The sequence below is a fragment of the Anser cygnoides genome, chromosome 18 (assembly GCF_040182565.1).
Source record: "Anser cygnoides isolate HZ-2024a breed goose chromosome 18, Taihu_goose_T2T_genome, whole genome shotgun sequence".
Taxonomy (NCBI): Eukaryota; Metazoa; Chordata; class Aves; order Anseriformes; family Anatidae; genus Anser; species Anser cygnoides.
The window spans coordinates 12760949-12783350 of record NC_089890.1 but is presented as its reverse complement, the minus strand read 5'-3'; the positions used below and the strand labels follow the sequence as shown (position 1 = coordinate 12783350).

The 22402-nt window shown below is 45.5% G+C and overlaps 1 protein-coding gene and 1 long non-coding RNA gene across 10 annotated transcripts in view; one reads left to right on the top strand and one right to left on the bottom strand.

Moving 5' to 3' along the window:
* Positions 1 to 1724, bottom strand: part of WSCD1 (WSC domain containing 1) — a 29652-nt gene extending 27928 nt beyond the window's left edge. The window contains exon 1 of the mRNA XM_048074095.2: positions 594 to 1724. The gene's annotated coding sequence lies outside the window, so the exon portion shown is untranslated. The remainder of the gene's footprint in view (positions 1 to 593) is intronic.
* Positions 1 to 22402, top strand: part of LOC106043777 (uncharacterized) — a 195142-nt gene that overhangs the window by 68768 nt on the left and 103972 nt on the right. For 3 of the 9 annotated variants that reach the window (XR_010825641.1, XR_007167060.2, XR_010825637.1), the window contains exon 1: positions 280 to 547. The exons of 3 other annotated variants lie outside the window; for them this stretch is intronic. This is a non-coding gene — a long non-coding RNA (uncharacterized lncRNA). Of the gene's footprint in view, positions 1 to 279; positions 561 to 22402 lie in introns of those variants that run through there. 3 more of the 9 variants (XR_010825646.1, XR_010825642.1, XR_010825639.1) reach the window with 1 other exon arrangement.

Genomic DNA, 22402 nt, shown 5'->3' with positions numbered 1-22402 from the left:
TTGAAGTTTTCCAAGAGCTTGTTGTAAAAAATATACTGTGTATTGATTTTTGCCTTATCCCATCGTAGCTAGAGATCTTATCCTGTGGGCAAGGTAATTATTGAAATTAAAATAACATGTAGATCTGTACCTAGAACATAGGTATTTAGGAAGTGTCTTTCATAAAACCCTCAGCCCCAAATCACTGCAACATCCACCCATTAAAAATCCTTAGTCTATTTAGCACAGTGATGCTTCAGAAACTGTTTAGAGAAACAGCCTTCTAGTCTGCTTCAGCAGGCTCTGTGACACAAACACACACCTGCATCATCCGTTCCTACTTTTCAAGTCCAGTATTTTGTGGATGCTCGGAAAAGGGCATCTCGACAGTAAACCGCAATCTTTACAAATAACGCAGCCAAGCCTCGTGTTCTTAGATGGCACGGGTACATGTAGCAGACCAGGCAGCCATTCAGACCGCAGCGTATGTTCACAGCCCAGCGCCTGCGAAAAGTTGTCCGGTTATCGCTCGCGTCAAGGCCGGCAGGCAAACGGCTCGCGGGAGCAGGTAACGCGACCGGGTACGAAAAAGAGGAGAAAGAAAAAAGCCTCACCTTTCTTTTGCGGCCAAGGAACTCCCGGCGTAGTGAGGCGAAGCCCCAGCCGATCCGGCGGAATATCCCCGGGAGCCGGGACGCGTGTCTGGGAGGCGACCGAGCCCGGCCCCGCTCCTGCCCCGCGGCCGCGGCCCCGCCGGGCTCGGGGCTCCCGGGGCTCGCCCTTGGCCGGGCCGGGGCCGCCAGCCGCAGCCGGCCCCTGGCGCTCCGTGCGGCTGCCTTCCTTCCGTCTGCGGGAAGCGGCCCCTCTCCTACGCCTGCCTCGCGGAGGGGCTGTGCGGGCTGCGGCCGCTGCGGGCGCTTGCGGCTCTCCCCGCAGAACGTGTCCGCGCGTCTGCCTGAACGCGCGGGTGGCCGCAGGGGCAGGGCGCTGAGCGGCGGCGCGGCCCCGGCGCGACCCGCTGAGCGGAGCGGAACCGGTGTCGTTCCTCCGTGCCTCTTCCCGCTGGGGGCAGCCCCTGCCGGGGCCGCTCCTCCGAGCTCAGACCCCTTCCGCCAGGCCGGGGGGGGCCGGGCCACCCGTCCCGGCAGCTCCCGGCCCCGGCCGGCGGCCTCGGGCAGCGGCTCCTTAGGCTGGGCGCGGGCGGGGGGACGCGGATGGTTCGTAGGCGTGAGAGCAGAGCGGCGCTTCGCTCGCCGTCCTTAGGGCTGGCTCATCTGCCGCGTTCGCGGCAAGGACGGGCTCCTTTCTGCTGCTGGTTCGCGTGGAGAGCTGTCGTTTTGTAATTAAAGCATCTGCGCTTAAGCGGCAGTGGGCTACGCGCTTATAACTGCATGTGGTTTTTGAGGCACCTCGTAGTCTTTGTATGTTTAAATCCGACCTGCGGAGATACGTGTCTCCAAGCTAAATTCGGATGCAGTTATCTGGACCGTGGTTTACTTCCTGTGGTTAGGTCAGTCGTGTCACGCCGAAAGCCGGCGCTCTGCTTTGTTGGGATCTGAGAGGGAAGAGGTGGTTCAGATGCCTTGGGGGGCTGCTGCTGTTTCCCATCTGCATGCGGCACAGTGCTTACCTGTCCTGCCAGCCCGAGCATTTCAGTGACCGGTGGCTGGTGGAGTTGCTCAGATTGCTTTTCTCTCTCTCCTTGTTTGGAGGATGTCTTCTCTTACTTTCCTTTAAAAGCAAACAAATGCAGGAACTTCTATTTCTGGCTACAGAATGTGGGAGAATAATCTACAGTTGTAGTGGATGAAGGAATTTGCACTTCTGATGTGCTGCTTTTTTTGAGGGTCGGATCTGTGACGCCCACAGAAATACAGAAATCCCCTCTGGACGTGGCGTGGGACCAGGTGGCAGGCACTCAGCTGGGGCAGCGCCAGAGCCCGCGCCCGGCAGCGGGAGCAGAGCCCGGCTGCTGCCATGGGCCCAGCACCAGGCGGCCGCTGTCCGGGCATCGCCTCCTCGCAGGGCGAGCGGGGCGCTCCGTGCCTCGCCGCTGTTCCCGTTCCTCCTGGGCAGCGAGGGGAGCGGTGAGGCAGGGACCAGTGCCTCGGGCACACCCGGGCCGTGGGGGTCTCTTCCCAGCTCTGCCTGCAAGGCGCCAGCAGACCCTGGGAAGCCGCACGGTGCCTCGCACCGCGCACGCAGCCCTGCCCTGCGTGCCCCTCGTGTGCCCGCCTGCAGTGCGGCTCACGACAGAATTCGACAGTGTAAGATGCTAATGGTAGCTGCGAATACGTTTGGCCGCAAGCTATGCCTGTCTTTGCCTATGGAGAAAAAATGCCGGTTGCTGACAGAAGATCCTTCTGTGAACAAATTTGCAGTAGTTGCAAATAGTTGTCATATACAGAAATTCAGGAAGGAAATATAAAGAGTTTCAAGCTGTTACAGCATTCACATAAATCTGATGATCCTTCAGACTTGATAAGATGTGAAAATGAATAGCTAAAATAGTTTTGCTCTTAGCAAACATTTTCTGGGACTTAATATGTTGATAGGACTTCAATTGTACAGTGATTTTTTATTGAATTATGAATAACAGAGAACCCTGGGATTTAGCAATGTAACACTGCAACCCATCCAACCTTTAAGTTGTGTATACAGCTTTAAGGTTGCAAAAGTCTGAAATTAATTTAATTTTACAGAAATAAAATTAATCAAATGCTTAATGTAATAATATTTTTAAATGTTATGTTGGGTTGAGGCCTAAATCGATAGGACTACAGGAACCTGCCCAGGTGAAGCAGTGGCAGGAAATGAAGTTCAACATGATCAGTACAAATGAAACAATGCCAAAAATGTTCCAGACCCCAGATTTGCACTATGGAGTATCAGCAGCATGACACATGCCTCGAGGCAATGGCATTGGGCTGACCTTGAGCTGCATACAGCAGTGCTGTGCTAGTTTGTTCGAGACCCAAACCAGCACCATTGTTTTAGGATCTTCAAGGAAAGCCAAAGGAGGTAGGGCTGTAACCCAGGGCCGGAGGTAACACCCGTCTCCCTGGAGTCACTGCAGTGGAGCGTCAGGGAGCGTTCTGTGCCCCTGTTGGTGTTGCACCACGCCACCCACAGCAATATCCTGTGAGCTAAACAGCAAAATGCTTTCCCGGTGCTTTCCCTGAGCTCCCCAGCAGGACTCTTGTTGCTCTGTCATTCAAGTGCAGCCTTGGGTAGGTTTCCATTTGGCAAATGGCTCCCACAGCATAATTTTGGGAAAATTAATATTTTTATTTTTTTTTTCAGCAGACTTGCTTTTCAGTGTAAATATTTTCCCCCTTGTAGTCGAGAGCTGTCCTGCATGCAATGTTCTGCAGGCCCGGAGCTGGGCGTTCTGCTTTGCACCCACCCCAAATGCTGCTTACGCAAGACACATACAGCCACACCTTAATAGCATCCACTTTTTTTTTTCTTTTTTTTTTTTCCTAAAATATTTGACCTGGTCACAGCTAATTTCTGCAGCCTTTCCAAAGGTTTGTGATGCTCCACACGGCCCGATAGGAAGAGGCATAGGCAGTGCCCTGGGAGGTGGCTTAGGGATGGGCTCAACCACACTGCTCGCGCCGCTCAGGCGTGGTGCCCTGTGTGTGCAGGGGCTTTCTGTACACAGGTTCCTTGGTTAATTGAATTTAGTTACATGTGCAAAAGACAATTTCAAAGCTTATTTTATTGTTTCACTGTAGCTTACCTGTTGAGGGTAGACAAGCAGTTGGTAAACTCTTTGGAATTGGTGATGTTGATTGTCAGTGGGAGCCTTGAAATCTCAGTTCTGTGAAGATAGAAATTATAAAGTAGTTTCAGTTAAACAAAACAAGGCATTCATAACTTAAAGTGAGGTTGTCTACATAGGGCTTGCAAAAGGTTAATTAAGCCATCTGAATTGAACCAGTGTATGCTTTTTTTACAAGGCCACCAGATTAGATGCCACTGTGAAGTGCTTTCCGATCACCGTCCTCAGCACTGGGAAGACCTGCATTACATCGGACAACACTCTCGCTTGTTTTGGTTTTGGTTGTTTGTCTTTTTTTTACATAGAGTTGCTATTTTGTGAGCAGATAGTTAACAAATCTCTCAGTAATCTGCCTGGCAAATGACATTAATTCTACTCTCTTTTTGTACACGGGTAACGAATACAGATTAAATCCATGGCAGCTTTGGGGAGGCCATTTTAGCAAGAATGCTTTGCATCTTGCACAAAACATCTATATATCGAATCTGCAAGGTTTCCTCTACCCTTTGATGTGTTGGTACTTCATGTTTTCTGGAAGTCGCAATTATCTTTCATTCCACATTGCTCACGTCAGCTCTGTTTTGTTATTAATATGCTATTATATGGAAAAAATACTAATCAATAGAACATTCCAGTTGAGAAAAGAGCAGGACAGAACTCTGTGCTTTTTTTTCTATGCTCTGATGTAAATCTGAAGTGATTTCTATAAAGGTGGTGGGAACCACTCCAGATCTGCACCTTTGTATATGAGGAGAGCAGGCTGGTGAATTCAGGAATGTGGAGGTGGATGATGAAAAACATGAAGCTGTTTGAAAAAAATAAACAATCATAAGGTTAAATGTAATGGGAAAACGCTGTCTTTTCTGGTGGATGGAAAGGAAGCTGAGCCAATCAACTACAGAGTGAAAACTAGAGGTGGTCTTAGGAATTGAAAGTCTTTTGTAAACTCATCAACAGCACTTAGGTTTTCCTAACCTCAATTATGCCGGATACAAAGCCACCGACGTCTGAATTTCAGTTAAATCCTAAGAGAAGGTACTGTTTTTGGCTTCTTATCCTTGCACATGTAGCCTAAATCTTTATTTCTCACGGCTTCAATAAAAGGTAAGAGAGGACTTTCTGGGGCTGGGAACAGAGCTCTAACAGGGAAAAATTACTGTAGAAGACTTCTGCAGGAACCAGGAAAAGCATTTGAATTTTTATGAGGTGACTGGCTGAGATGAGCCTGTTTCTGCTGTTGATTATACTAAATTATACTCTCAAACATGGGTGAAAAAGACACACAGCATTTTGTCTGAGATGCTACCAGTAACTTGAGGGACCCAGGTTCAGATCTTAGCTTGACCACAAACTCATTATGTGATCCTTACGATAAGGAGTCTAAATGACTTCTAGCATCTTTTACAGATTTCAGAGAGAGAGGGAAGCCTAAATACCTTTTACAGTCGTAGTCATAATCTCTCCACTTCCTGTTTTCTCATCTGGTTAATAATACTGCTTTTCTCTCATTCCTGGGGATTTTTTTTGTGCTTTCAAGGAGCAAAGACAAATCTTGTGACTTGTTCTGCCTCAGAGTTGCAGAGGTGATCACCTCTGTTTTACTGCAGCTGGGTAATCCGTTGCGGCTGGAGGGATTGGTGGTTTTAACATTTTGTTTACAGGTACTGTTTAAATGCCTTAAAGGGAAATATCTGTTCTGTGCTAGCACAGTCTCGAGTATGGCAATGCAAACTCATCGCTCTAAAGAGTGAGCTCTGAATAGCACGCCAGGCTTTAAGGTGATGGTGAATAATGGGCCTTCAGCATCCATCTGCATTAGCTCCGGTGTATTACCACCCTCTGCTCAGTCAAATAGGACTGCTGGGAATACATACTGTTCAGAAGAGCTTAAAAATATGACGTACTAAATGAGAAAAGGCATGTGTAGTGTTTATTATGAAGAATGATGTGTAAGATTGTTTCACGTGTTTTCAGGCTCAGATTTACAGTGCATTATTCTTGTGTTACTCACTATTTTCTCATCCCTGTCATCCTGTTGTCTATAGAAAAGTTGTACCCATGCAAATGCCTGTTGCGGCTCTTGTTAAATTAAGAGCGAAATGGATTGGGTCATAAATTCAAAACACAAACTGATGTTTTATAAGGGAAAAGTAGTGTGAAAAGGAGATTTAAAAAGCTAAGCAGGATGCACTCATGGGAAAAAAATGTTTAACAATGCTAAGAGAAAAGGAGCAAAAACTGGGAAAATAAAGCATATATCTGTTACGGTCACGCTGTAAAATCAGTCATTTGATGGAATGAGCAGAAGTTGGAGGCATTCTGCGTCTGAATAAAATCCTGAGCACTTTGCTTCTCTGCTTGATGGCTCTGCTTCATTGTTACACAAAATACAGCACAGAAATTGTGAAACAAGTGGCATTACTTTTAGAATCCTGTTGTGGAAGCAGTTCTTGTGATAAATGACTCAAACTTTCAGTCACTTCAGAAAACAGTCTCAACTGTTCACGTAAGGATCAGTTCAGGGAAGACACATGTTTTGTTGGTGTCATTTCAAGAAATGATCTAAAACTCTGTGTGGTTTTGTAAATTAATATAATGTGAAAAATAATTTTCCTGTCCGTTTTATTTAATAATCATAAATGCTCAGGGATTAGGTATTCCATGGAATGCCTACATAGAATTTTCAGTTATTTCATGAAATGACTAAGCGAAACAGCCATTTATTGCAGTGGTTGACAATGTAATTCTTTTTCCAGAATAGTTGGTTTCATAATACAAATGCATTATTATGCATAGTATAGGGAAAACTATCAGGTTTAATAAAATTATTGGCAAACTTACCAAAGATTTTGGAGCAATTGATATGACAACAGTCGTGCAAAGTATTTGTTGAAGACTGTGCAGATCAGAGAAGAATCTTACATTCCTAAGATGTCCGTCAGAATGTGTTTTAGATGTGAAGAGAAAGGCAGGTGCTACAATGGTGCTAATCTGTATAGCAATGCTGCATGGCTATAACGTGCAAAGCTGTAGCATAGGATGTTGTGCGGTTGCATCTGACCGAGGTCATGCTGCAGCGTGGTTCAGAATGGTGGCAGCTACTGGAAGATGCCGCACGAATCTGCCCATCTGGGTCCACAGTTTCCTCTTGCCTGCTATCCGTGCTGCTCAGGTGGGTCGCAGTTTTGGAAGCAGCTCTAACATTTGGGGTCTGAAAGGACAGATGCTGTGCCCAAAAACAAGTGCTGGAAGGAATGATCCCTTAACAGATACATGAATCATAGAAACACGGAATATCCTGAGTTGGAAGGGATCCAGAAAGATCATCAAGTCTGACTCTTGGGTCCCTGAAGGACCACACGAAAAATCAGACAATGTGTCTGAGGGTGTTGTCCAAACATTTCTTGAACTCCGGCAGGCTTGGTGCCATGACTGCTGCCCCATGGAGCCTGTTCCAGTGCCCAGCCACCGTTTTGGAGAAGAACCTTTTCCTGATATCCAAGCTGAACCTCCCCTGTCACAGCTTCAAGCCATTCCTGTGGCTCCTATCACTGGTCACCAGAGAGCAGAGATCGGTGCCTGCCCCTCTGCTTCCCTCGTGAGGAAGCTGTAGACCATGACAAGGTCTCCCCTCAGTCTTTTCTCCAGGCTGAACAAAAAAAGTGACTTCAGCTGCTCCTCATACATCTTGCACTCCTCACACCTGTTGCAATGAACAGAACAAAAAGGATAAGACAAGGGTCTTGAATGTGTTCCTAGTGTCTAAGTGGAGGTGAAATAACATTGCAAATAGAAGAGATGTAATAAGGAATAGTCAAGTTAATTTCCAAATTCTGAAGGGATTTGAAAGGTGAAAGTAGACTTTCAGCATCAGTGAGGATTGCTGCAAATACAGCTGTTCCTATTGCTGCTCAATGTCCATTGAAAGACTGAAGTATGCCGTGAAAAATAAAAACAAACAGGAAAACATGATGATTTTTGTCAGGATGTTGCAGGACTAAAGGTCATTATTGTTTTGTTTCACAGCTTTAAAATGACATACCATAAAATAGCAAGAGGAAGCTTCAAAATAAACAAAAAGTGGTGGTGGTTCTTTGCGTGTGGTTAAGCTGTGCAGCTCCTTACTGCCTCAATGATCATCATCTAACACTAGCACAGAAACGTGGAACTGGTTTGGTTCAACTGAAAAGGGGAAAGATTTGTAGAAAGCAGCTACTTGTGTATATGGTTTAGGAGCAAATTTGCTTTGAAGCAAGCGGGTGTGAGGCAATTGTAGCAGGCTGGTGGCAAGCTTTTGAAAATTAAGAGAGGGGGATTGTGTTGCACTTGTGAACTGGTTGATGTTCTCTTACTTCAGGCGTACATTATGTTGTGTTACGGTTTTTGTCATGTTTCATTTACACTCTTATAAGTTCCACAGATATTTAAATATTTTTTGATGAAGTGCCAACTACACAGATGGCAATTGCACATACGGCTGCACAAGGAAGCGATGGTGGTGTGGTTAGCATCCCTGGGAAGAGAAATACAACTGGTGGAACAAGAATGAGATGACTACATGGCTTTTCTGCAGCATTGACAAGGAACAAGACAGCTATGTGTTGTCGGTGGAGAGGAGAGGATTCAAGGGAATCAGCTGCAGGTGCAGTTTGGAGCAGATAGCCACATGAAGGTGATTTCTGGGATAGGACTTACTGTTAGCTTTGCAGTAAAAATCAACGTTTAGCCGATCTCTGCTGGTCTTCATGCTTGCAGCTTCATGCAAAAGCAACTAAATAGAGGGAATCACTTGAACTGACCTTTAAGAGACGATGGTGATGCAAAGGAATTATTTTTAAGTGGCTGTAAAAAGTAAATTTGCTAATAGCACTGCTCAAAGATTCAGACCCAAAGAACATAGCAATACTTCTGTTTTGGTAATCTATTGGACTTCGCAATATGTGCTTGGAAAACATATGTTTTTATGAACCCATAATCTTTGAGGTGATTTGAATGTGATTTTGGGGCTAACAACCTTAATCATAAGAGATTGTCTCTGGTGTAGCACAACCAAAGGGCAAACTATGAAGCAAGTTACTGGATTTAATGGTCTGTATCATACAGGAAGCCAGAATAAGTGGTCATCATTCTTCTGGGCCTCAAAATCTGTGCCACACTTCTGGTTACACCTCCTCTAGTCTTCTCTGTTCTGCCCACGTATTTCTGGTGGTTCATGACGTCCACCTCTCCTTGCCTCAGCAGAAGTGCTTTAACCTGGTAGGGTGGCCATGTGTCAGGGCAGCTGGGATGCACAGGGGCTGCGAGCCCCCTCCTGTATCGCAGCATCTCTGCACCGGGGCCAGCAGCACCAGCCACGCCTGAGCCCAGCAGGATCCCACTGCCGCTCTGCAGTGTGTGCCGGGGTCCTGACCATGCCTCGGCTCTGTGCTCAGCCCAGGTCATCCCGCTGTGGGCCAAGGAGCAGAGTGGGGGAGCTGAGGCAAAATGCAGGGCTCGGCTCGCTGGGAGTCCTGGTCTCGGATGGGTAAACAAACACCCACGTTTGTGACCACACGTGGACTAGAAGAAAACCATGAATGTACATTTCTTCCTGGTGTTGTGTGTCTAACTGAAGGTTCCTTTGTGCTAGGCTCAAGGGAGATGGACAGTCCCTGCCCAAATCAGCGTACTGTCTTTGTCTGTCCTTGCTATTTGAGAGGTTTCCAGCCTCAGAAAAAAACATTTAGCTTAAAGTACTGAAATTTTCTTGAGTGGTTCCTTTTGATGTTCTTGACCTGTATTATCTTTTAAATGCAGCTGCTTGTTGAAAAGAGGAAAGGCCAAGGTACCTGCAGTTTCACCAGGAGCCTTACATCATTGCTGTTTTAGCTAGGTACGCAGTGGGTCCTGCACTGCCACCATGCTCTGGAGGTGTTGCTTCCCCTCTCCCACTCAGACCCAGAGCTGGATTTCAAAGGGGGCTATATTGGAGCTGTTCAGCCAGACTGTGTGAAGGAATAATGCGGATAAGACCTTACACTGTGGTAATCACAAAAGCAACAGCAGCTAAAGCCTTCAATCAAATAAGCCTGTTTTTATTTTCTGCCTGAGGGCTTGGTCTTTTTGACAAGTGTAAGTAATGTCTTGTTCTTTATTTTTAGTGGACGATAATAAACTTGAGTATATAGAAAGTCACCTGAGTAATAAACATTTGAATGTCCCAAATATCTGGCCGTATCATAAAATAACAGCATCAGCACGTCTCAGAAACCTTCATAGCCTCCCTTTACAGAGTCTATAGAGAAAAGTGAGATTGTTATAGCATTAGATCAGGGGGTTTTGACCCATGTTGACTCAATCATTCATTACCAGGAACTGACAGCAACAATTAGAGAGCCCTGAATGCCCAGTGCAACCATCACACTGATTCAGACTTTAAATGAGAGTCAGGATACTGTATGGTGCTCTTTGCAAACTGGCTTTGCAGTTAACACTCACCCCCTTTTTACAGCTCTGAAAAGAGAAATAGTTGAGTCATTGCAATTAGTCTGCTGTCTTTGGTGCCCATGAATTGGGTTGTCGTCTGGCAGCACTATTGAGTTGGCCAATTAGGTTTTCGGTGGCAAAAGCTGATCCCTCCCTTCAGTTTTAAGTGCATCACAAACAGCAGCTATGGCAAACCATCAGAGATAAATCCAAAGAGTTGGGGATCACAGAGGAAGGACAAGGGGCAGGATCACAGAGAAGTGTAGGAAGATGAATGAAAAAGGAATAGTGAGCTGGAGGTGCTTAGTTCATTTCTTCTGTAACATCAGAACAAGCAGGTGTTCAGTGATGCTCAAAGTGGGTTTCCAGACTGTTAAAGAGCTGTTTGCATAGCACTTTGCAGAGAGGGTGCAATGGATCTATGTAAGGAAATAATAACAACCCCATTACTAACAGCTAACAATGAAATAGAAGAGCGCTACTTAGGGGGGTGCAGCAAAGCCTTTCTTTTCCCAGTTATCCACCATACAATTTTCCTGGACCTCACAAAGTACCTGCAACTAATTAGCATCAGTGGTGGTAGGATACTGAATCCTGGACACCTCAGTTATGTCCCCATTCATCATTTTTTTATGTGATGAAGAGAGTGGATGTAGATGGGCAGTTTTTGGTATTGGTATCCTCAGTCATCTCATCGGACGTTCAATCACCGTTCTTTTGCTAATGCTTCAGGCTAAGATGCTTGAACCCAGATGTCAGCTCCAGACCACTTGGGGTGTTGGGGATGCATGTTGCCAGGAAGATGCTTGGGGCAGTGTGGGGCTGTGGAGTTTGGGGGACAATTTTTGTCACCAAATGCATGGAAATAAAACCCCTCAGCCCTTTGTGTAGCTTGAACGTGAGCTTAGATTTTTGCCAGCTTAATTCAATTCAAGCTCTAAAATTAAGCACATGTTGTGCCTATTGTCATTTGGAATAGTAATGGAGGTAACAAAACAGCTAGTGGATTAGGTAACTGTAATGATTTCCTTCTCTGGAGTTACTGGGATGAAACAGCATGAAGCACTGGACCCAGCAGGAGCTGCGTGTTTTCAGCTGCTCACAGAATCAGCCTTGAAAAACAGGTCCCAGGAGAATCTGCTTTCTTCTTTCCATTGTTAGGTCCCTGAGCCCATGAAATCCTGAAGAAAGATATGCTTCAGTGTATCCGACACATGCGAGAACTCTTCACTCTAATTCAAAGTTGTTGGTTTTGGTAATACACATCAAGTTGTGCTTAGTTACACTCACTAGAAACTAGAGCTCTTCTGCTGCAGTTACAGGGTTTATTTCAGGTTTTCCTTTTGCCCCTGTTCCTCTGCCAGACTCTGTGAAATGCAACGCGTCGGTCAGTTTTCCATGCTCCTTACTCTCAGTGCCTCACTCTGCTTCTACCTCCCTGCGTGGAGGCTGGCCTGCTGCTGCTGCCTGGGCAGGGCTCAGATGGGCTCCCTGCACCGGGCGCTGCGTGCCTGAGCCTGCTCTCCCCACGGCCGCTTCCAGTGTTGGGGGGCAGAGCTGCCTGCTTTGCCCCCCCCTTTCCTCCCCGCTGTGCGGGCTCCCAGATTTGGAGGAGCGCGGCTGCTGGCAGCGGAGCCGGGGCTCAGCTGTTGCTTGGAAACTGGCAGCCACATTTCAGAAATGTACCCTTTTACAGCGAGCTTCCTAAACTAATGGCTTTGAAAGGAACAGTTGTTCTTTCAGGATCATTTTCATTTTGTTCTTTCTTTAAAAAAAAAAAAAAAAAAAAAAAAGTCTTTCAGCTCCAGCTTTGCTTTTCTCCTCAGTTCTCTTTCCTCACATCTGGCCCCACAAAGGTGGGCAGTGTCACATGCCTTGGAGCAAAGCCCTTTCATCTTCTTCTCCTTCGGGTTTAGATGTTATTCCTGAATTTCACTCTGAGCGAAAGGAAACTGTGAGCAGTTCCCATAACGTCTGCATTGGTGTCGCCTCTGCTCTTCGCTGAGCAGAGTTTTCCTCTCCCATGCATTTCCTGCCCTTTGGAGACGAGGGGTCGGTGCGGCTGGCAGGCGCGGTGCCGCAGCAGCTCAGTGCCCGTCTCCCAGCTCTGGCGCTGCGCCGCCTCCTCCTGCAGCACCACCGCTTGCTCTGCGCCCCCGCTGCCCGCCCGCTGCCCACCCGCTGCCCGCCCGCACCCGCTGCCCGCCCGCGCTCCGGCCCGGGGCCTGGTGCAGCGCTGGGCTCCTCGCCGCCCCGCCGGGGGCTTCCAGCGCGACTGCGAGTCAGGCCCGCTGGGGGTGCGCCTGGAAAGGGGGGTTCAGTCGCAGACCTCTAGCAGACAGGAGGGTTAACTGCCCCGACACCAAACGTCGCTGTGCGGCTGTTGGCAGCCCTCTGGTCCCTCCTAGCCGAAGGGAGAGCTCTCAGCCCCGTGGGCCGTGTCCGTGCAAGCCACCACGTTGTGGATGGAGGCCAGCAGACCGACACGCGAGCCTCCACGGGCACGAATGGTCGGCGTGGCATCAGTCTTCACGTTCCTGCCTGCGAAGCACCTCCATCACAGGTGGTGCAAGGGCTTTGATCTAGTGGGAAGCTGAACAGCCAGTGTGTGTCACCCTCTGCAGTTATTCCCAAAGACACAGTAGAGAACTGTTGTTAGTAATTAGTTTCTACCCAATCTTAAGTTTTCACAGAATCACAGAATTGCAGGGGTTGGAAGGGACCTCAAGAGATCACCGGGTCCAACCCCTCTGCCAAAGCAGGTTCCCTAGGGCAGGTCGCCCAGGTAGGCGTCCAGACGGGCCTTGAATATCTCCAGAGAAGGAGACTCCACAGCCTCCCTGGGCAGCCTGTATGGCACTGATCCTCAGACATCTTCCACAAAATTACTTTTACAATATAATGCTGTAATAAAAACAAGGAAGATGATCCCTGTATCCTGATCTCTTTGTTAGGAAATTAGAAACTTTCCAAATTGTACACACACACAAGGGCACAAATTCTCAGACCCATTAAATTGCTGGGGGTGGAGAACTGGCTCTGCTAAATAACCAGAGTTCACGGGTTTAATGAAATATAAACTTTTATCACCAGAGGAGCAAGGAGGTCTGCTTGGTATTTTCATGCTTAGACAGGTTTTTCATGTTTTAATGGTAGTTCCACAAGCTGTAATGTTCCTTCATTGTCCAAATGGCATTCTTCCTACCTCTGAAAACATCAAAGGCTGTTGCTGTTGTTTTGAATTTCCACCCAGCCTGTAGAACAGGATGTCACAGAGCAATAGGTGAGGAATCCAGCCACATTTCATGCAGAAGAAAATTGTTGTGAGTTATCTCCATGCTGCTAGTGGAACAGTCTCTAATTGTCTTGGCCAAATTCAGAGAGGCAAAGCAGGTTGTAAGCATCCTGATGAGCTGCACAGTGCCACAGCACCCTGTGACGGAGGTGTTAGCTATGCAATCGTATGGTGTAGGATGCCAGGACAATTGTGTTTGGGCCCCAGTCACTGCAGACTCTCGGCTGTGAGGGGGTGATCCCTTGCAGGGTGGGGATGGGTCAGGTTCTCCATGCAGATTCAGCACCTGTTGCTCTGGGGAGGCGGGGGAAGAGCCCACGGTCATTGCTTGTATACGGGGCCACGCATCTCGCCAGGACACACAAGCAGCGGCGGTTCCAGTGTCAGTGCTGCGCATCTGAGCGGGCTCCTGAGAGCGGGTGCACAGCCCCCCCCGGCTGCAGCAGCACCCAGGTCACTGGCTGGCCGGCAGCGGTGTGAAGTGTTGGGTCATCCCTTGTGTTTGAAACAACACTGCTACGTACTGGGCTCAGAGGTCAGTTCCACCCATCGTGCTAAAGACATTTAGTGTGCCTGAAGAGCTGCATTCTGTGTGTGCCAACTCCAGCTCTTTAAAAAATGAAACAACAGCATCTTAAAAACACTCGGTGTGGACTGTCGCTTTATATTTCACAGCTGCTGTCCCAACACTTATAAATGTTCACAGCTGCAACGGAAGAAATGGCTAATAGTGCAGAGAACACATCTCTGAGCCATATCCCACCTTCGTAGTGCTCTGTAGACTAATTTAGTGCTGGAACCAGCGTTGCCCGGCTTCCTACATTCAGCCCACTGTGAGAATAGGAGATAATGCTGGCTTCAAATGTCTTTGTGAATCTGAGCACCAAGGTAGTTCCAGAAGGATGTCCCTCGTGGTTTGGGACCACCTGTGAGATGTTCTGAGTGCCATGAGCTGTCTTGGCTCTTTGGGAACTATTTCAGGGAGGAGGTGTAAGAGAGCCTTGTGCATCATGCCTCATCAGTCCTGCAGGAGGGCAGCCTCTCTTGGGAAATGCTGGGCTTGATGCTCTGGTGTTTGGCTGAATTGCGGTGGGTCAGGTTTCCACAGTGTTGGTGGGCAACAGAGTTTATTTTCTGTTTGTTGCCCTGCCTTTCTCCTGTTCGCCTCTTACAAGATACTCTGCTAATGTGCTGCTTGTGAAATATGCTTGAAACTCTCAAAGAAGGTAAAGTGAAATGAGAGATGAGATTTTCTAGAGTATGTTGCAGGAGAAGAAACATTTCCTTGGTAGTTTCCTTTCATTCATTTTGAATTTTATTTTTTTGGACTTTCACTGTGATAAACAACAAAACTATACAAAGTCTGTATACATCAAAAAAAAATGCCAATAACTAAAACAAGTATGCAGTTCCATAACACAATTAAAAACAGGTATAATTCAAGAAATCAATATTCTTTCAGAAGATATTCCTGTGTTACAGGAGTAAGCATTACTCACGCATTTATAGACATCTGTCAGAATTATTTCCTGAGGTAAGTGAAAGCACAGGCTCTTTACTGAATTTATCTTAATTTTCACAGCTGTGTATGTGAATAGAAAATGCTTACAGCAAATATCATCTCTTACTGTAGTGCTTTGGTGGGAATTTGGCTAGAGGAAGGAGTGCTTACTTTGTCTTGACCCATGTGAAGGACTGTGATTAACCCCTCGTAGACCTCCTGTGGAACAGGTTGTTCTTCAGCCAAGCCTATTTTCTTGTGTCCCCTTCAGCTCTCAGTGAAGTCCCCAAGACCCTTCTACACTGGACCTTTGTGGTTCTTTATCAGATCTGGCTGGAGTATGATTCTTGAGGCAGAGGTGGCCTTTGCTTATGCCCCGAGCAGCACCGCATCTGCCTTTGAGATTATTATTCTTGATAATAATTATCATTATTTAGGTATCCTCACCTGGTTTTATATTACAGGATGGGACAAATAGATAGATCTCTGTATCCTTGGCAGCATTACTGACTCATATTTGCACACTAATAAATATTTATTCCAGAGCAGGTATTCAGGCAGCTGCTCATAGGCCATACTTCCCAGCTACCTTTTTTCACAGACATGTTAGCCATGGTCAGCTGGGTGGGGGAAAAAAAAACATAGTCTATATTACTCATGGGTTGCTTGCAGACATCCTCAGTCAAACAAACCAAATATTCAATGTCCTTGAAATGTTTAAAAAAAAAAAGAGAGATTAGAAAACTACTTATCTTATTTTTGTCTAACAGTTGAAAACATCCAGAGAAAGGGGCTGTTTACACAGTGAGATTATACGACACAGAAAGAGCCAGGCAAGAAACCTGGCTGGACAAGTTGGGCAACATATGGGCACTGTGGAAGCTGGGCAGAGAAACTCAAAAGCTGTGATGATGAACATGGTGTGAAAACAGAGCTAGTGGAAATCACAAGGAGAGGAGTCAATGCTAATAAATATTGCATTAACAGCAAAACAGGATCACTCACATCATACGATGAATGTATGCTCACCTCCTCTTCTAATGGCAAGTTCAAACCCAGATTTTGGTTTTTTTGTTCTGCCTGTTTGCTTTTAATTTCTGATTCTCTGTTCTGAATGGTTGCAGCCATCTGAACCTTTGGATGCATTAATATTTTAGCAAGATGGGCAACAGGAGGCTGTGAAATGTCAGTCGTCTTTGAAAAGCAGAAAGAATTTGGAAGTAGATGATGGACAGGTGGTTGTCTTAATTCAGCATTACAGCAGTGGTGGTAATGCTGACTCTCTCCTCTGTCTCCTCCCCCTCCCACACATACTCACACTGAAAGAAAAATAAAAGACATTTGCATTCATTGGCAAGCTGGTGATGCTCTCAGAAGGATCTTTATCCAGGCTGTAAGCAGAGTCATGATTTCCTCTCCTCTCCCTCCCCCAAATTCTGGGTTGATGACTAGTTTCCCCTTGCTTCTCAGATAGATAAGTCTATTCAAAACATAAGCATCAATGTAATCAATCAGAGAAAAGAAAACAACACGCATAGCTATGTAGCTCAAAGGGCTTGCTCAAGGTAAGCAAAGATTAAATCAAACGACACACACCTCAAAGCTGGCATTTTCAGAAAGCTGGAGCCAGACTTTCCAAATTCACACTTAGCGTCCTTTTAGGAACTGTTCAGTCATCAGAATATTTCATATAACCTGACAGGAAATTATATTTACGATGCTTTTAGTTCCATTTGGGACATTTTTTAATACTGCCTCTGGGATGTAAATTATTTAAAAATAATCAATTTGGTCCTTTACACGATGGGATGAACGTTTAACCAAAAAGCTTTCCTGTTGATGGCAGTCTTAAATTCTGTGGGAGATCTGTGTATTTTTTTCTTAATTGAACACCTAAAGGAAAAAAAAAAAAAAAGAGCTTGGCCTCATAACACTTTTAGTGGAAATAAATGTTAGATTTATTTAGGCCTGTTGACTTTTGAAATACAACCACTAATAGCATCTGCTTAAATATTGTCCTCCAGAATGGATAAAGCGTTTTATCACTAGGCATTAAATTCACTAACGGAGCGTTTTATATACCTCTGCACCCCTTGTACTGTGTTTCTGGCCGCTCCGACAGCGTATTCCCAAGCGGTGGGTACAGGCAGGCTCCCTGAGGAAAAGGCGGTCGTGGTGCAGCCGCATGGGTGCAGCGGTGAGGCCCCTGGCCCCGGAGCCGGAGGGGCAGGCGGAGGGGCACGTTGGCGCTTGGAAAGCCCGTGTTACCGGAGACAGGGCAAGGCTCAGCAGAGGAGCCCTGGGGTCCACCTGCCTCGCCCCATCCAGGGACGGGAGGGACGCGAGGGTGTCACCTGGGCGCTTGCTGCTTGCGGAGCTGGGCATCCGGGACACGGGGGGCAGAGGTTCCCGACTCTCTGTTCTGGCCAGCTGGGCACGCCTGTCCTCTGATGCGTCCTTGAACTTGTGCTTTTGAGTGTGCCACAAGGAAGGATTTGTGCTAGCTCTGCGGCGTGTTTCTGACCCGTAACTGACCGACCTGCACATCAGTGGGCAGCCCTGTGCGTCACCTTCCACTCGCACACTGAGCTGCTCTTCCTTAGCTGATGTTTTGGTTCGTATCATTCTTTTGTCCTGGTATTTCTGTTAAAGAAATAATGGTAGCATTGTCTAATACTTCAGCTTGTGGCAGATACGTAGCACGTGTAAACAACATCAAAAGCTTAAATGTAATTGAAAAGTCTACGAACGAAAGATGTCTGTATAGAAACCATTTTGCTCTCTGAGCATTTCTAACCTCAAACTAATCCTCACTCAGGAAGTGGGTATGGGAGTCAGCTGCAAAACTAACTGCTCCTGGAACAGGGACTTTTCTAATTGCACAAGAGACATTCTTTTAAATCTGAAATACATCTGGCATGACTAAGAGTGTGAGAACTTGCTAAATATTCATGAAGCTGTGTTTTCTTTTGTGCCGGTTATGCATGGAGAGTATGGGATGTTTCCCCACCACCAATTATTGGCTGTCTGATCCCTGTCAGTGCAAATCTGAGGGCAGAAGGACACGTTTCATGTCAAGGTACTGTGCCTGATGTTAACCTTAAAATCAATATGTGAGAAGTCAGTGGTTGCAGGTGAATGTCACTACAGATGCAGCAGAGACACTGGGATTCCTCATCATAATTAGCATTGATTCCCATTTCATTTGGGGGCCGTGTTGTCTGTGAACTCATTAAATTGTGACCTGCATGTAAGACTAGCGTTTATGCTCTGCAAAAGTCAGCATATTTGCTATTTGTTATTATACTCCTGAGGCTGAAGTTGTTTAACGTGCGTGATGAGAAAACTGTTTAGAAATATTTCAAGTAAGAACTATAAAAACAGGTTCCAAGGGTACTTTTTTACAGCCAGAATCTGTTCTCTTGCCTAAATATGACATACTAAAAAGGCAGCACTCTATTTATGAATCCAGTGTGGAATCTCAATGCCCGCACTCATTGTTCCCGATGAATGGGCTGGGTGGCGACAGCACTGATGGAACCTACTTGGAGGTTGATTTGGCTCAGTTTTTGCTTTCTTTAGGAGGACTTGTCTCTTTTGTGATGCTTTCTCTTGCAAGTGATGCCAGAAAGCCTAGATCCAGCACACGAGTTTCAATACATCCAGTGGAGCTCTGCAGAAGCTTGGAGGAACCCTGACTGAATGCAGCCAGTGAGTGCTTGTCCTTGGTGAAGGCTGTCTTCAGACTGTACGCTCCCGTAACTGTGTATTTGGGAAGAAGCGCTGCTTGCACACAGCTCCGTATAAATAGGTGTCTTTGTCGGGAAGGAGTGAAAGTAAAGGTAGTTTTTATCAAATAATGGAGGTAAATAAGCTCATTTCTAAGACAAGAATCAATTTACAAGCCACCCAACATTTAGAAGCTCTTCTACACTGTAGGAGAGCAAGTGAAATATGTTTATTTTTAGAACACACTGCCTGGAAAGATATCTTCCAGCATATACTGCAAATAAATACACAAACAGAAAACATGTCTGAATGTGCCTAGAGATAGAATAGCACATACTGGCATTGCAACAAGAAATTTGTGGTCTGAGTATTTTCAATGGTACAGTGGACAGTGATAGCCCTGTGAGTAGCTATAGTAACACATAAAAATTTCCTTTGTAGACAAAACCACTTCTGCATTATTGCTGCAGCCAACCCAATAATTAAAAGAAGGGATCACAATAGAGGAGCTGTGAGAATTTGATACAGTTTTCAGCTCTGAGTGAAGCTTGCTTCCACTTTTGAAATGGGAAGAGTTTGTGCAGTGGTTTGTAGGACCAGTTCTGTGCAAAAGATGGAAATGTTGAAAGGGAAAGCATCTACCCTCTGCCTGTGGTGTAGCAGGGTCAGGTCACTTTACCTAACAGGTATTGGGTTAAAAGACCGTGAGTTACAACTATGAGGAAAATAAGTGGGGAGATTTGGAGGGGATGAGGGGGTATCTCCACTGGCATCTCCTGCAGTCCCTGAGGCAGCAGTTTAGTGCAAAACCAGGTGAGCAACTCAGGGCATCTTATTCCCTGTGCTGAAAGGACACAGGGAATAATAATAATAATAGTGAAGAATTAAAAGGGAGAAAAAGACAGAAAGCACAACAGGATTGTCTGAGAGCAGCAAGATGGTGATTAGGCAGTTGAAAAGTCTCCCCCTGAAAATAAGTATGATGTGAAAGTATAAATGACTTATGCAGAACAATTTCCTAATCCAAAATAAAAAGAAGCCCTTATTAAGAAGTGAATCTTGTTGTCCTTACATGTGTTAAGCTCCTGGGATATGACTGCCCTGTGTCTTCATTACCCTCCTGAACATCTTTATGTATATGCTTAACTTTCAGAATAGATGCAGTTCCACTGGGACCATAACTGCACTGTGCTGTATTAATCTACCCCATCCTCCTGTATCCTCTTTCCCCTCTCTTCATTATTAACCCTCGGTATTATGTTATTCTAGGATGATTTTTTTTTTCTGTAGAAGTCCTCCAATTTGTTTCAGTTGATGAATCAAGGACTCAAGCTTCCTTTTAAGCACTAATTGGGAATGTGCTTTGTCCTTAAAATGAAAAATGCACTGTACATCCTTGTGCTGCTGACTGGGCTAAAGATATTTACATGACTTGTGGTTATATTCCTTTATGTAGCTGCAGCACAAGTTTTGACCCAGTTGTCAGGGAGAGAGGGCAACAGCTACTACACAAGCCAGTACAATTTTAAATTAACCAAATGAGGGTCAGTTTTCATTACAATTATGGAGCCAGTTCCCTTGCTGCGGCCAACAAGCATCTCTCCATTCACTGCCTGGAGTGGGTCTATTCTGGTTCATGATAGCCACCTATCCCTGTTCTTTGTGCAGACTTCTTGCAGTGGTCTGGTGCTTTCCTGCACGATGCTTTCACTCTGCCAAAGAAATGGTCTATGTAGAAGCTAAAGTAATACCGTTTCCAAAAACTACTCGCATGAAAACTGGAGTGTTTTAGTCTTGAGCTCTCATACTTGATCACTGCTGCTTTTTTGACTGATAAGGCCAGTTGAGATTGCCTGCTGTGTGGCAGTTAGCAGTGCTATTTAGGCACGTGGTTGACTTTAAAGTATGGATGCTGTTCTCCCCGTGCCTCTGCTAAATATTCTACATTTTACAATTAATTGTGAATTTCAGAGCTGGACCAGATTTACCTGGTAGATTAGCTCCCCTTAGCACTGATCAGAGGAACAGGAGTTCTGTCTCACAGTTATGAAATTGCACAGAAAATATAACCCTGCACTAACTGTACCAGCATTACAAAAGGTGTAAGAGAGGAAAATTTTAATGCACCTGCATAAGAAAAGTCACTCTACCTGTGCATATGACCAGGGTCACCTTCCACCTGGACTACGCAGAATTGTCAGCTGGCATCTCCATCAGCAAGGTTGGGAAGAACATATCAGAGCAATAGGAAATACTGCATCTCAGAGCATTTGATTTCACCATGGATATTTTCCTGTTGTAAGAGAGGTACATGTACTGTGTCTGTTCTCAAATATTTCTACAACTCAATGAATGCAGCTCCAGAAGATCAAATGTGAGGAAGATGTAGAACTAGTGTGCAGAACTGGGGCTCATATAACATTAAAAACACCCCATAGTCTTACAGACATCAAAATTGTCATTGTTGCTAATAATATTGTAACTTAATGAGGAGCTGCCGTACAGATATGGATTGTCATAGCATAGGTTGAGTTATTGCTGCATTGCTATGCAGACTGTTTCATCATCCATGGCATTGACACAAACGGCATCAGTAGATGGTGGGTTTTAGTATAAATAAGCACCTTTGATGGACTATGTCATTATCCTGATATCATACATTTTGATAATATTCACTTCCACTGATGTCTTAAACTCATAAGCTTAAATTTAAGTTAGTCCTGCTGCAATTCAGTCACAGCTGATTAGAGCATGGATTTTCAACTATGCAGACCACAGTAGGAAACTAAATAATTCATCAACATTTCTTTTCTTACAGTTTTTACACCGTAAAAGCAATTAGCTAAGGTTCTGCTGGGATTTATCTGTTTACATGATGCCCATGAACTTTGTTCTAGACAAATTTAATTCTTCTTCATTAATAGTTTATTCTGAAGTGTAGCTTTTTGGTTGAGCAAAGTATGGAGTGCAGAACACCAGAGCCGTCACAAAGGCAGGTGCTGTAAATGCAGTTAAACTGGGACAGCTCTACACAAGATTCATGCCAAGGCTATCCTGTACTTGTTACTCTCTGACCATGAGAACTCTGAGCAGTTCTGTGAGCAATTTTAGCTTGAGCAGGGTGTAACTGCAGTAGCTTAATGTAACTCGCTCAAACTAGTAACAGCAAGGCAGGGACTATTACAGCAATCCACATGGAAGACACGCTATGGTATAAACTATTCCATATAAGCATACTGGGTTTGCTTAGTTCCTGGGCTTGCTGCAGCACCAGGGAACACCCTCAAATGCCAGGTTCTGCTGGAGAAACAGACCTGGTTAAAATAAATGTCATGCCAATGCCACAGAGTTGCCTGAATGAGGCCACGTATATCAGACAGCTGCCAAACAACCCATTACTGGAGTGTAAATGGCTTATATTTAATGTAAAGCTTCCATTCAGTCTCAAAAATATGAATTAGCCTATGCTGCAGGTCAAAGTTGGAATAAAAATATTTGGCATCAATTGCAACATTTTTTTCTTCTGTTTCCTAACCTAAATAGGAAACTGAATGAATGAAATTCAATTTTGTCCACATCAAAATAGCATGCACAAAGATTGACTCAAAAAAAAACCAATAACATCTCTTCATCCTGATTCAGTTCC